Below are 4,927 nucleotides of genomic sequence, written 5' to 3' on the forward strand. Positions count from 1 at the left end.
TTGTGTATGTGTGGTAACATTTAAAACAGATTTTACTAAAATGCAGAAAAATACTTAATTTGTACATATACAACAGCTAAATTATCACGTATCCATATAATCACATATCCTTAATATATGAACACATCCATATAATCAGGCAAGAAAAAGTACTGCCAGCATTCCTGATACCCTTTCTCGCCTCTTTCAACTGACAAGCCCTTCCCCTCCCCGTAGGTGACCAATATTCTGACTGACAATATGGCTTGGGGTTTTTGTTTCTTACCCCATACAAGTGGAACCATACAGTATATGTTCTTTTGTATCTGTCTTAATTTTCCCTAATGTTTTTGTGAAATGGATGCGTATCGTTTTGAGTATCTCTAGCTAGTACATTTTATTGTGTTCCCTTGTTTTGAATATCCACAGTTTGTTTAAGCACTTTGTGTTGATGGGCAGACATTTTGACTTTTCAGCTTGGGACTATTATGAATAATGCGATGAGCATATTTTAATATTTCTGATAGTTCACAGTGTATGTATTTCTCTTGGGTGTGTACCCTGTATTGAAATTGCTGGTCATATGGGATGCATATGTTCACTTTTCATAGATGATGCCAATTTCCAAAGTGGTTGTGCAAATTTGCTTTCCAAGAAGCTATTGAATTACCTGCCTTTTTCTTATTATGTATTCCAGATGTGAGCCCTGTGGTTGGATATATTTTACAAATATTTTCTCCAACTTTGTGGCTTGTCTCTTCAATGTTTTAACTGGTATTTTTTTTATGAAATGAATTAATTTTAATGTCATCTAATCTTTATGGACAGTGCTATTCTGTTCCTGAGTATTTGCCCACCCCTAAGGCAAGAAGATATTCTACATTTTTTTCTACAAATCCTGTTGTTTCAATATTTCTAAATGTACAGTTCACCTAGAATTGATTTTTGTGTATTTACAAGTCCTGTTGTTTCAATATGTACATTTAGATCTACAGTTCACCTAGAATTGATTTTTGTGTATTTTTCCCACATTGACCCAGATCATTTATTTTAAAAGTACATCTTTACCCCAAGTTCATCTCCTTTTGAGATACCACATTTGTCATATACTGAGTTTTATGTGTTTTTAGCCTAATTCTGAACTTTATTTTTTTTGCCACAATGTTTAAATTATAAGAAGCTTTATAATAAGTTTTAATGTCTATGTGATCTGGTTTCCCCCTCACGGTTTTTCTTTTTCAGTGTTTCCCTAGGTATTCTTGCCCTTTTGTATATTCACTTTCCTATTGTCCAACTCCATAAAATTAGCTTGTTGGTATTTTTATTGGCATTGCCTTGAATTTATAAGTTCACTTGGAGAGAACTAACATCTCTATATTGTTAAATCGTCTTATCCAAGAACAAGGGGATGTCTTTTCATTTAAGTCTACTTTAGTGTTTGTCAGGATGTTTAAAAATTTTCCTTGTACAAGCTTTCCTTATAACAAATTTTTGTTGTTTCCCCTAAATATTTAATTCTTTATTTAAATGAGATTTTTCTATACCATTATGACTTTATAGTTTCTGTATATGAAAGCTACTGATTTTGTATCTTAATTTTATAACTTGCTATTTGACTGAATTCTTTTACTTTTTAAGTTTTATTATTGCTTTTTTGGAGTTTTCCAGGCATAATACTGTGTCATCTAAATTATGATAGCTTTACTTGTTTACCAATTCTTATGCCTCTTTTTGTTTGTCTAATTGCATTGGCTAATACCTCTAGTGCAGTGATAAGTAGTAGCAGAAATAGTGGGCATTCTTACCTTGTTCTAGGGGTAAGGTCCCTTTTGTTTTTCCATTAATTAAGATAATGTTTTAGAGTAAATATTTATTTTATCATATTTAGAAGGTACATTATACTCTTGGAAGTTTACCATGAATGGGTGGTGAATTTTGTCAAAATCTTTCTGATTTACTAATACTAGTATATGATATTAATAAATTTCTCAGCATTCAAAAAGTCTTTCATTTTAATGAATTTCACTTGGTCATGGTGTATTATTTTCTTAATGTGGTTTTGGAATCTGTTAGTATTTTGTTTAGAATTTATTGATTTTCATGAATGATAATTGGCCCATAGTTTGCTTTGTACTGTCTTTACCTGGTTTAGATATTTGTATTATACGTGCTTCATAAGAAGATATAGTAATATTTCTTTCCTTTTCAATGCTCTGGAATAGTTTATACAGTGTTAGTACTCGGTGGTTTTGGAAGATTTAGTAGAACTCACTGTGAAACCATCCTGGTCAAGTGCTTTTCTAGTGGGATATTCCCTTAGGGATTTTGTTTCTTTTATGGTCATTGGTATGTCTGAAGCTAAGTTGAATGATGTCAGCGTTGGTAATCTGTATTTTCCTAGGAAATTGCCTAATTCATCTAGTGTAGAGGTCAACAAAGTCATCTTATGATTTAAAAAAATGTTTTCTGAATCTGTGTCATCACCTTTTTTTTGTATATTTGCCTTTCCTTTTTCTGAATCAAATGAGTGGTTTATTTGTTAAAAAAAAAAAAAGTGGAATTTTGACTGGTTAGATTGATTGCTTTTCTGTGTTCCTCATTAATTTCTTTTTTTTCCCCAAGCAAAAACAAACCAAAAATACCTTAATTTCAGCCTAACAGCACCAGGTGCAATGTCTGGGGACAGATAAGGTACAATGCTGTGTGACCACTCACATATACAGCTCTAAGAAGGCTCCAGAGGGGAACTTCCCTCCAGGGGGCTGAACCAAGGGGAGGAGGGGAGTCCCCAAGGAGCTGTGGACAGGCATGGGGAAAAGGCGCTACTTCTTGACAAAGGAGATCTTTGTGGGGTAGTTCTGGGTGATCTTGAACCCCTCTAGGGAGTCTCCAAGGGCCCCTGCCTGTACCCTATTGTCAGACTCCACAAAGGCCATGTCATGCTGCCCTAGGACCAGCCAGACCTTGAAGACAGAGAACTGGTTGAAACACATGGACAGCATGAACTTGTTGGTCTCTGGCAGGTTGCTGAGGAACAAGAGGTGATTTAGTGGGTTTTCTGCAAGAAGCTGGGTAGGTGGCATCTGACCTGGCATACACTGCGGGGGCAGTGGCTCCGGTGGGATCTCGCCATGTTAGAGACCTGGAGATGGGATCATGCCAGGGGACAGCATGTGGGGAGGCTGGTCCCAAATGTGTGCACGATGCGGGGCACCTGAGTCATGGCCCCATGCCCAGGACAGGCCCTGGGACAGCCCCCACGATGAGACTGACTGCCCTACCCTGTGCCACTTTCTTAGCAGCTGGGGTCTCCTGGCTCTTGGGTTCCCTCTTCTCCCACTTCTAGTCCTGCTCCACAAAGGTGCCCTTCATCTCGGCAATGATATCCGAGTCGGTATTGGCATACGGGGGCGCATGGGTTTGTTGTAGAAAGGGACGCCTGCATGGAGCGCAGGGCCCTGGTGCTGCTGTCCTTTTTGAAGATGACAAGTGCTGGGCCCTCATCTTCAGGCTCTGTGACAGGATATTCAGAATCTGGCCAAACTGGGAGAAGAGAGTGTACAAGGACTTCTTCAGCTCATTCTTCCTGATCTTCTCATTGAGGTTGTTGATATAAACAGTAAGGCTGGGGCAGGTCTGAGGAACTTCCATGAAGGGAGGTGTCATGGTAACAGAGCCACAAGTCTGGCAAGTGGCTTCTCGGTGCTCAGCACCTTCCTCGTTAATTTCTGCTTTTATCTCCATTTTCTCTTTATGCTTTCTTTTGGTTTATTTTTTTTTAAAGTGGTAATTGATTCTTAATCTTTTATTAACAAGTGTTTTGTGCAGTGAATTTTCCTTTGTTCACTGCTTTAAAATGCATTCCATAGATTAGAGCATATGTCTTGGAAATCATTATTTCTTTAAAATTCTGTAATTTCAGTCTGTATTTCTCCTTTTGCTCAGGAGTTAATAAGAGGTTTTTAAATTTCCAGATAGAAGAGCCTTTTTTTGTTTTTGTTAATAAATTCTGGGTGTATCTTTAAATTTCCAGATAGAAGAGCCTTTTTTTTTTGTTTTTGTTAATAAATTCTGGGTGTATTTATATGTTGATTTTCTGCAATTTAAATATAATATGCCTCAATGTAAATTTTCTTTGGTATTGATTCTGCTTGTTGATCTCTTAGCTTCCAGGATCTGTGGTTTGGTGTTTGTAATTAATTTTGGAAAATTCTCATTCATTATTACTTCAAATATTCTGGTCCTTTCTCTCATTCTTCTCCTAGTATTCCCATTACACATGTTACACCTTTTGTAATTGCCCCAACAGTTCTCAGATATACTGTTCATTCTTTTCTCTCCTTGTATTTTCATTTGGACATTTTTTATTTCTAACATTCCCTTTTGATTCTTTCTTAGAGTTTCTCTTTGCTTACGTTACCCATTTGTTTTTACATGTTCACTTTTTCTATTAGAACCCTTAACATATTGACTATAGTTATTTTAAATTCCTTATCTCATAATTCCAAAATCTCTGCCATACCCAAGTCTGGTTCTGATGCTTGCCTTCTCATTTTAGACTTATTTTTTTTCTCACTTTTTAACATGCCTTGCAATTTTTTGTTGAAAGCTTGACATGATGTGTTAGATAAAAAGAACAGCAGGTAGCAGGCCTTTAGTGTGTGTTTTTTCTTGCTAAATGTTAGTCTGTTTACTGGTTGCTGTAGCTACTGTGTCAGAAATTAAAGCTTTCTCTAGTATCCTTATTTTTGTCTCCCCTGTTTTTGGGGGGGTTCTTCTATAGACTCCTTAAATAGAGGCTAAGACTAGCAATTTTTTTTCAACTGTATTCCCATTATACAGGAGCTTAGACAAATCTTCTCACCCTTTAGTGTAAGCAACACAAGCTCTGTTATGTCTTTAGCCTACTGCTACGTTCCTGAATTCAGAATAAAAGCTGATTTTTTTC

General features: G+C 36.5%; 1 pseudogene; it reads right to left on the reverse strand.

Moving 5' to 3' along the window:
- Window positions 1–2,505: 2,505 nt before the first annotated feature.
- LOC102766860 lies at window positions 2,506–3,992 on the reverse strand (annotated as a pseudogene).
- Between the last annotated feature and the right edge of the window lie 935 nt (window positions 3,993–4,927).

The sequence above is a fragment of the Myotis davidii genome, unplaced genomic scaffold (assembly GCF_000327345.1).
Source record: "Myotis davidii unplaced genomic scaffold, ASM32734v1 scaffold972, whole genome shotgun sequence".
NCBI classification, from domain to species: Eukaryota; Metazoa; Chordata; class Mammalia; order Chiroptera; family Vespertilionidae; genus Myotis; species Myotis davidii.